This window comes from Lissotriton helveticus, chromosome 9 (genome assembly GCF_964261635.1).
Source record: "Lissotriton helveticus chromosome 9, aLisHel1.1, whole genome shotgun sequence".
In the NCBI taxonomy this organism is placed as follows: Eukaryota; Metazoa; Chordata; class Amphibia; order Caudata; family Salamandridae; genus Lissotriton; species Lissotriton helveticus.
This window is the reverse complement of record NC_136070.1, coordinates 1,198,120,818-1,198,131,651: the sequence shown is the minus strand read 5'-3', so window position 1 is coordinate 1,198,131,651 and position 10,834 is coordinate 1,198,120,818.

Sequence of the window (10,834 nt, the reverse complement as noted above, 5' to 3'; positions counted from 1 at the left end):
GTGACCCTTTTGTTCCCAAGTTTCACGGAAGAAGCATATGCCTTTTCATGCGTCTTTTATGAGTAGGGGGAGGACACTGCTAAAGCAGTTGCCTCCGCTCGGAGGTGATCCTGCCGTGCCGGTCTATTGTTTCAGCCTCGCACGTGCTGGGATCAAGTCCTTTTTAGGCTACGATTACGCATCCAATATTATCCTCACACTCCCTCTTCCCTGTTGTCTGACTTCCTTGCAGCTGTTCTTGTCTCTTTCTCTTGTTTATTTACAACTCAAGTGGAATGTACCTAATGGTGGGAAGATGTGCTTTTACAGTTGGAACTGGTGATGTTAATGTAATTATGTTCCGGTGCTCTGAATACATGAAAGCGATCCTTTGAATTTTACTGTGTGAAATGAGTTGTAACCTTTTGCTTACATATTGTGCAATGACAAAATCCTGTATAAAAGAGAGCGACTCACATATGCAAAGGGAGCAGACTCTCAGAACCTACACTCTGTTGTACTTCTTGTGACTTTTGCCTCCCTGCAGTAATAAACCCTGATCTTTGACGCACAAGGAAGTGTCCCGTGTCTCTGTCTTAAGTGCGCCAGAACAGGTATCCCACGAAGGTTCTAGGTGTTGTCCCCTGGCACCGCTGGGCCTTAAATAGCCCAGTCCTTCAGCCCTGTAATGTATATAATCCCCTGTAAAGTAATACCTAGTGCCAGGTGGAACAGTGTACATATGTGATTATGCTCTGATGTGTTTTATGGATAATACAAAGGCTATTTTTATTTCTTTTGGGGTGTGCCTAGTGTGTCGTTGCTGTGTGTGTGTGTTGCGCAAACGCTTTACACATTGCCTCTGTGATAAGCCTGACTGCTCGTGCCGAGCTACCAAGGTGGTGAGCAGGGGATATCTTCAGTGTGATTAACTCCCTTGCCCTGACTAGAGTGGTGGTTTCTGCCTGGCTTAGGCCCATGCCCTAGCCAACCAGAAATCCCATTTCTAACAGATACCCTCCGACTCCAGGAAAGTTGACTCACACCCTCATCACCAGCAGACTGGACTACGGCAATGCCCTCTACGCCGGAATCAACAAAAACTCCTCTGCAAAGTCCAGACCGTCCAGAACACTCAAGCCAGACTAATCCTTTATATCCCACATCACAACCACATCACCCAACTCCTCTGTGACCTCCACTGGCTCCCCGTTGAAAGAAGAATAACTTTCAAGCTGCTCATGTACGCCTACAATGCCCTCCACAATATCAGAACACAATACCTCAACAATCGCCTCTCTTTTCACACCCCCATGAGAAACCTCTGCTCAGCCGAACTCACCCTAACCACCGTCCCACTCTTTTACAGGAACAGAGCGGTAGAAGGTCCTTCTCCTACCTTGCAGCCAAGACCTGGAATGACCTTCCCCTTCACCTCCAGCGAAGCCTAACACGGCACCAATTCAGAAGAGACCTCAAGATCTGGCTCTTCAAATTTCCCCAACGGAGCTGCACACCACCTCCCCTCCCCAGAGCCTTGAGATCCTAATGGATCAGTAGTGCACTTTACAAACCCCTGATTGATTGATTGATAGAAATCATGGTTAGTGCCATAGAAATAAAAATTAGGACACATTTTCTGTGAGTTCTCAAATATCTTCCTCTTCTATTTCATTAAATCATTCTGACATGCAGACTGAAACACACATTTTCAACACCAGCAGCAGACTGCCAGTTGACTCCCTGGTGATCAGCAGCTTTACTACTGTGTTCAAATGAGCAACTGGCATGTTAACATTCCAAATTTATGGCAAAAGTGAGGCACATCTAAGCGCCATCTTGATGGAATCTAAGTAGAAAATGAAAGCTTTTCTACTTAGGATACTGCAGTAAATGATGAAATTAGGGAGCTTCATAACAAATAAGTCTCCCAAGATGGCAACAGAGAAAAAAGAGCCCATATATAGTACAAATATAACCCAAATATAGCCCAAGTACAGCCCAATGAAAGAAATGTGCAACAACGATCATGCAGTGTTCTGGCTGGCGTATTAGGATGGCCGCTGGGCTGGCGGTCGTAAAGTCGATGGTGCCACTGCGGTGGAATGGCTTGGCCAATTAGAAGGACCGCAGCAGATGACACTACGGTGCAGCGCCTTCTGCACGTCTGTGCATTGTGTGCCATGCACCATGTCGTACAAGGTACACAAGGCACTGAGGTGAGTGGGGGCACTACATCTACCCGCAGGGCCACTTTTCAGGGAGCCCTGTTTGGGGCCCCCTATATCCCCTTCTGACAACCTTTTCATGGCAGGGTTCCCTCCATGAAAAGGCTGTCGGAAACAGCTATCATAATCCCAATTGCAGTGCCTGCCCCGGCTGTCATTGTAGGACGCTGATCTCACCGCCACACCGTCGATATCTATGATCCTTGCGGAGCTGGAGGTCTTGCGTCCGACAAATTAGGGTCCAACTGCCAGTATCATAACACGGCGGTTGGAATGCCACTGATGGCCTGTCGGTGATCCCACCACCCAAAATCATAATCAGGACCTTAATTGTTTTGTTTTTTTGCAGTTTTATATAGTGCAGACTTGAACTGAAGTTATTGAATTGCTTTACATGAGCATCAGCTACTTACTCAGGGACACATTCATTTTGGTTTTAGGCATGGGGAGATTAAGTGATCTGCCCAGAATCACAGGATGTCAAGCTGTCGCCGAAATTCGATCCTGGTTCCCCAGTTGCAAAGTCTGCAGCTGTGGCAGTAACTCCACAGCCTCTCCCTTAAGTGTAACATATAATCAAGTGATCAACTGGATAAAAAAATAAAGATAGCAAATTATTTAAAAGTGGTTTGTCGCTATATGAGAACTCAGATAGAGCACTAACCATCATTTCTATGGGAATAAGACCCTCTCATGGAGGAGGGTGCAGAGGCAACAAGTTGACCACGCTGGGCAGGCAAGGAGGGCAGTGGAGCACAACTGACCATGGAGAGCAGGGGAAAGGGGACAGCCGCAACAAACTAAACATGCAGTACAGGCAAGAGAGACCGTGGAAATATAAAATACCACTGAGGCCAGAAGGAAGAGGCAGTGACAGTATAACCATGCATGCCAACAGCCCTGATTCAGGCAAGATACATCTAATGTTTTTTAAGCCCAAAAGGGGTTTATTGTATTTGTCTCCTGCCTACAATCTCCTCTTTTTCAATGTAAGTCAATGGAAAAAATAAATTCCCCAGTTTTATTTTCAAAATCTCCCTCTTACCAAGTTCACAATGTTGACAAGTAAAGTAAATTGGATCACGGAGGGCAGGAGTAATGGGTAGGGATATGGACTCGAATAGGAGGGGGCAGGAGAGAGATGGGCAGGGGCACCAACCTGACCTTACAGGGCAGGCGTCAGGGGTTGCAGCAGCACAATAAACCACACAGGGCAAGTGGGATGCCAGTTTAGTACAATGGACATGGAAAGCAATAGAGAAGGGACAGGGCCAAGCACATGGGCAACAAGGAGCAGAGGGGATAGAGGTGATGGCAGCAAGCTGACCATATTGGACAGACAGGAGGGACAGTTGCAGCATAATGGACAATGAAGGGCAGGGGGAGTGGGCACGAGCATGACAAAGGACCAGACAAGCTAGAAGGGATGGGATAGGTGTCTGCAAACAGAGGGCAGGGCCTAGGGGGCAGAGCAGGACCACAAGCTGACCAGGGAGGGCAGGCAGGATGGGCACTGGAAGCACAGCACACCCTGGAGGGCAACAGTGGGACTATCATGGCATACCCACAGTCAATGGAGGGAAGGTGTGAGGAGGTCAAGGGCAACAAGCTGATCACACGGGGCAGGTGGGAGGGGCTGTGACAGCACAGAAGACCATGCTTGGCAAGTGTGAGGGTTATTGGCAGCACAATGGCCATGGTGGGCAAGATAAAGGGGACACTAGCATGCACTTAGGACCATAAAGGACAGAAGAGAGGGGTAGGGGACACAGAAAAAAAGAGGGCAGAGAACGGAGCTTCAGAACAGACCATGCAGGGCAGACAGACAGGGATGTTGCAGCACAACAGAGCATGAAGGGCAGAAGGGAATGGCAACAAAATGGACCACGGAGGACAGGAGGGATGGAATAGGGGCATGGAACTTGGAGAAGCAGGGTGGAGGTGGCAGAGGCAGGCGGCAGCCATCTGATCATGCTAGGCAGGCGGGGGGGTAGTGGCAGCTCAACAAAACACTCAGAGTAGATAACAGGGTGGGAAACCCATGGAATATGGTGGGGAAAAAGTAGGGAGCAGGGGCATGAGTACAGATATCAGAGGGCAGGGGGAAGGAGAGTACGGGCGGCAAGATAAGCACAGAGGCTAAGCAGGAGGGAAATGATGGAGAATAGAATTGGGCAACGAAAGGTAGGAGGAGTGGGCAAGGATATCAAGCTAAATGGAGGGCAGTGGCGGCACATTGGACCATGCAGGACAGGAGGGAGGGGGCTGGTGCATGGACTCGGACAACAGAGGATAAGGAGAAAATGGATGGGGTAGCAAGCTAACTGCTTAGGGCAGGCGGGAAGGACAGTGGTAGACCAATGGCCACACACAGCTGTAATGAGGGAAAGGGGTCATGGAGCTGGACAATGGGTGGCAAGGGTAAGGGGGGAAGGAGCAGCAAGCTTGGGTGGAGACAGCACAATGCCAGGCCAGGCCCTGCTTTCAACCCCGTCCCCACTGTGCATTGCGATGGGCACTTAACGTTAAAATAAACAGAAATTCACTGAAAAAAACTAAAATTACAGGGATATTATGGTTAGGAAATATAATGTAAGAAACCATCTCAATTAAAAACCAACAACCACCCTAAACCGTAAAAATGCCCTTACCCTAGCATGTATGTAAGCCATAAAATTTCAAAGAGACAGAAAGGATTATATGACTGGCACAATCTACACTTTTGCCAGAAAATATGACCAAGTCAGGCGCCAGCCCATACCAAATGCCATAACTAATAGAGGAGTCCCTGGAGAGCAGAGCGAACCCGAACTAAGTACAGACTATGAGTCAGAAAATGAAAGCAATAATAGCACAGGAGCTACAGGAGCGGTACCGACTCCAGCACAGGAGCTGGCTTTTTTACGGTTGCAGCGCCTCACCACCCTAAGACCCAGGACACCACGCCAACAGTGGAGCAAACCAAATACGAAACAGGACCCACAGCAAAAACAAAAAGCCGCCGCAGAAAAGACAGACGGTGGGGGAAAAGGAACGGCAAAAACAACAACAAAAAAACAATACAGAACGAACAAATGACGATGATGCCAGACACCAAAAATAGCGCAGGCAACACAGTAATCAACCTTTCCAATATGGAACTATCGCAAAAAGAACTTGAAATTTTATCTTTGGGTTTGACTTTCTGTTTGTACACTAACTTTGATTACACGCAAACCAGAATCGATTTCTTCCAGTATATGCGTAAATTAAAGCTACAAAAGCATTTTATCAACACCACCAACCAAGTCTCTGACATGCAATTCAACACTCAAGATGACCCAGGATTGAGTGTAGCAGACATGAACGCACTAAGAGACATGATAGATCTGGAACATAACAATGAGAGTGAGCTGATATCATCAGGAGCGGCGGCCTCTACGGCAGATATAGACATTTATAAAACTGTGAAAACTAACTTCAAACCACGTTCTGTCTTTATGCCAGCTATGCCTAAAGACGGACTAGACCTATTTACAGACGATGTGATTAAAGACTTCAAAGATCTGTCAATACGCAGCTCCAGTGATTTCTTTAAAAATTACCAAAACAAAGACTGTATGTATGGCAAACTTATGGACAAAATTAAAGCAAGATCTGACATCGTGATCAGGTGGTCTGATAAAGGGGGAAACATTGTGCTGTGGCCATTGGAAATGTACAACAGGGAGGCCATGTCACAACTACAGGACCACGAGTGCTATTCCAGGATCACTCCCTCGCACATTGTTGGGATACAGGAGAAATACACCAATGCACTGTACAAATGGAAAGGTATGGGACTGCTAAGCAAACAGGAGTTTGAATTTTTGAAAACAGACTACCCGGTGTCCCCTAAGCTGTACCTTATCCCCAAGATACACAAGAACGACAAAGAACCACCAGGAAGACCCATCATTGCAGCAATAGGTGGCCTTTTTTGAAAACACTAGCATCTTTATTGACCACTTCCTGCAACCTTTTGTATCACGACTTCCAGCATATACAAAAGACACTGGAGACTTTCTACGTAAAATCTTCGATGTAAAATGGGAAACCGATTATGTATTTATGACTTTGGATGTGCAGTCGTTGTACACTAGTATCAGACACCATGACGGGCTACGGGCCATCAACCATTTTCTGGGGCAGAGACCTATAACATTGTACAACCACACTAAAATGTTATTAGAAATGACAGAATGGTGCCTGACTAACAACACCTTCCTTTTTAATAGACTCCACTATAAACAACTGCAAGGATCAGCTATGGGTACCTGTTTCTCTCCCAGCTATGCAAATTTACACATGGGCTGGTGGGAGGAACAGGTACTAGGAGTCAAACACGCAGCTACATTAACCAGAAATGTAGTCATGTACAAACGTTACATTGACGATATTTTTATATTGTGGCAAGGACCAAAAGAGGAGGCTGAATCATTTGCTGAACAGCTAAATGGCAATGCACTGAACTTAAAATTCACATGTACCACCAATACCACCTCCATACAATTCCTGGACTTAGAACTCTACACTGAACACAGTAAAATCCAAACGAGAACCTACCGCAAGCCCACTGCGGGAAACTCAGTGCTACACGCACAAAGTTTCCACCCACACAACCTCAAAGAATCCATCCCGTATGCAGAATGCCTACGCATGACTAGAAATTGCAGCACTAATACAGGGCTCACTGAGGCAAAGGAAAATCTGTTTTCCAGATTGGAAAAAAGAGGGTACACCAAAAAACTTGCAAGAAAGCAGACACCAAATGTAGAACATTAAACAGAAAAGATCTTCTGTTTACACAGAAACAAGTCCCTGCCACACAAACACCTACCAAAGAACCTCCAAGACTCATCACAGGCTTCAATGCCTACCACACCCAGGTCAGGAAAATACTGACTAAACACTGGTCGTTGGTAAGAAATGATCCTGCCATTGGGGAACTGTGTGGAAAAAGACCCTCTATTGCCTTTAGGAAAGCCAAATCAATGAGAAATCATTTGGTCTGCAATGCCCCAATCCTGAAAAAACCTGCTGATTGGCTTACTAACCAAAAGGGCTTCAAGAAATGTATAAAATGCAAGGCATGCAAGCATGGTATAAATACTAGTAAAGTGGATGTGCCTTTCAGACAAAAACCATATTCCATCAGAGACAAATACACCTGTAAAACGGAATACGCAGCGTACGTTTTGGTTTGTGTTTGTGGGAAACGGTACGTGGGGAGCACAATTCACCCAGTACATGTTAGAGTTCTCCAGCACCTCCGAGCAGTGACAAATGATGACCCGGCCTATCCTGTGGCCAGACACATCAATACGGTCCATGCAGGTGACATTGAGGTACTGTCGTACATTGTCATCGATAATGTCCCTAAGAACATCAAGGGGGGGAAACCGTCTCCAAACACTGAGGAGATTGGAATCGAGATACATAATCCTCTTGAACTCCAAGATACCTAATGGCCTCAATGCAGATGAGGCTCTTAGCGTTGTTAAACCTGAGTCGGGTCGGGGACAATCGGTATTTGCCCGGCGGTATTGCCTCTGTGACCCTCTAGTTATTTAAGAAATGAAGAGGCAGGCGCTGGAGACTGGAAGGCAGGAAACAAGGTTTTTATTCTCTCCGGAGGAGAACACAACAAAACGGGCAGAAGGTATCGTTCTGAGGTGCTCTAGCTACATTTCTGAGGCCTGGCCTCTTATACACTGTTTTATGACTCTATTGCAGATTACATATTCATGTTAAAGCTTTGATGTATGGAAAAGACATTCCCGGAACTCCCCTTTGGGCCCGTTCCCACACACATTTACAGTTGAAGTCCCCACCCTAGTCACAACAGGTGATGAGTATCGCGCAGCTGGATATTCCGCCGATTCACGGAATGTGGGGGGTTTGATCGGATCTCATGGAGAGGGGGCTTTGATCAACCCGGGGATCCTTTGATGGGGGAAGCTTTCTATTGTACGGGGAGGGGCAAGGAATGGTATCGGCAGAGCTGGGTGTCGGCCTGGGAACGGGGAAGACAAACGGGCACACGGGGAAAAAGGGGGTTTGCATCTAAGGGCCGGGGATCATGAAAGGGAAGAAGGGAGGTGTCGCGCTGGGAACAGGATGAGGGCCTGGGGCAGAGCAGCGCCGAAGAGGGGTTTATGATTCAAGGCAGGTGCAAGCAGGGGGTTGGTCAGCGTGCAGGCTTAGTGAGGGCGAAGGGCTATATCAGGGGCCAGCGGCATGCAAAAGGGTTCGCTCTGATCAGGGCATCTTAAAATGGCGGGTGCGCCCGACAAAAGTGTGGCATCAGGGGAAGAGGCAAGATGGCGCAGATAATGTTCACCAAACCGTACTAATTTTCAACAGTCCTCCCTTTAACATATTCAAGACATCTTGCTGGTTCATTTTCTACTCGGTTCTATTGTGGTGGGCATGAGAAAGAAAACGGTAGGAACCCTAGGTGAAAAGAGTTGTAAACAATACATTTTAACATTTCTAGTTTTAGGAGGTGGACCTATTTGATAAACTTTGATCAATTTGTTTAGCAGGAAAGTCATAGAAATGCAATACAAAAACGATTCTGTAGCGAGAGCAGCAAGTACATTTCATAACGTGGACTGGTAGGTTATTACATATATCAGATTCGGATTGGAGCATGATCAATACAATGGCGGCTGGGAGAGAAATGAGGCATAGCAGAAACGGCGATTGAGGATGTCAAATGTTCGAAGTTAACGAGTTCTCATTATTCTTTGTTGTCTTTCGTTGGCGCTGTGGAGCACCGGCGGTGGAGCTACAAGTCCAGCTCTATTCTAAGTTCTGCGTTGCAGGGCACGACCCTTTCCTCGCGTTTCTGGTCGGAAAGGTCCCTTTCTCCCTGTGTCCTTTGAGGTGATTGTCAGAACGTTCAGATGGAAGAAGAGCGTACAAAACAGTCCATAGGGTAGGTCGGAGAAAAAGGGGGATGGAGCAAGGCCAAATTAGGAACAAACTAGGGGAACGAGAGACTTCAGATGGGCGGGCTCATGACCGAGTCTAGAGAGCGGGGACCTTTCGGCACACATTCGAACATAGAGCGGGGGCATCAGGTTAGCCCTTTCTTCTCACTTTGCTGGAGGTAGTGCCTCGTCCTGTAGCTCTGTTCTGTCGCGGTCTCGCCTTGGCCCATGTCGTAGGTGTTCCATAGTCTGCAGTCAGGCCTCGTGCTCCCACATCCGGTCCTTCTCTCTCCTGACAGCCGTACCCTTAAACGAGTTTGAAAAGACAGTCTTTAGAGAATTTGCAGAGGAAGGTAATCACAAAAGTCTATTTCTCTCGCAGCTTCAGATAGAAATGAAAACGTCCGTTATTTTAGGGTTCACAACTAACATATAAATGACCGATGACGGGCCTGTTGGAGGTACTATGGCTTTCCTTCATAATTATTTATTACAGTTTCGACAGTTTATCTGATGGAGACCCACCTTCGTAAGACGGGCTTGACAAAGTTATGCCGTTCTCTAGGGCTTTATATTTACCAAGGGTACTGTGTGCTATCGACATGGTACTAAACAGATATTTTGCTGAGGGACGAACATAGGCTAAACAGTTCTTTTTATCAATGCGTCCTGTTTTTCAACTAAACATTTTTCACTTTCGGCAGGGTTCATTTCAACGATTTCTTCACTTTGGTCTAGTCTTTTAACCTTGTAAAACGTCATTCTGGTTCCTACGTAGCTTCCTACGGCCTGAGTACTTAATCAGAAAAGACAGGGGTTTTATGGGAAACAACTAGGGACATAGAAACTTGGCGTAAGGGCGTAAATCGACCCATTCCTCACAACCGGGAATGAGGGGTAGTTTCATAACTCCAGTTTGGAGCGGCTGATACAGGGGATGTAACAGGGGTGATCATTTTTCCTGTTTGGGTATTGCGACAATTCGGGGCGGGGAGGGTCGCGTATTCTGAGGTCCTTGTTTTATACCATAGGAGCCGTTGACATGTAGTTCCCTTATTACGGGCCAGATTAGGGAACCTCTGTCGTCTTACCTGTCCTTTCCCTTACGGCCCAACCTCGGTTCATTGACTTCTAGCGGAAGAGGAGAGGTAATGACACGATCTCAGGGTGATTGTATTAAAGACAAGTTTTTGTGCAAATACTGACGGTATTTGAAGCCAATTAGGTGGTGCGCTAGGGGTGGCAGTCTGCCAATTTCGGGGCTAATCGCTCGGAAGAGTGGGAGTGCAAAAATAGAGGAGAGAGAGAGAGAGAGAGAGAGAGAGAGAGAGAGAGAGAGAGAGAGAGAGAGAGAGAGAGAGAGAGAGAGAGAGTGCAACGGCAGGCTAAATAGTACACGTGCAACAGAGAGGGTGGCAGTGTATTCAAGAAAGGCTATTTAGTGCATTACACAGTAAAGGACATTCACGGGTCTGCGTTAGAATCTTGTAATCATGCAGTTTGAGCATTAGACAGGGTAGAGGGGACGTGCCTTGAGAAAAGGAAAGAAGAAAGGAGGTACCATTTTGTCGCACTTTCTCGCATTCTCGGTTCTTCGACCAGTTGGGTCAGCGCCTCGGTCACACACACACATTCTCTCATAGTTTCGCATCATACGTGACATGGGTTCAT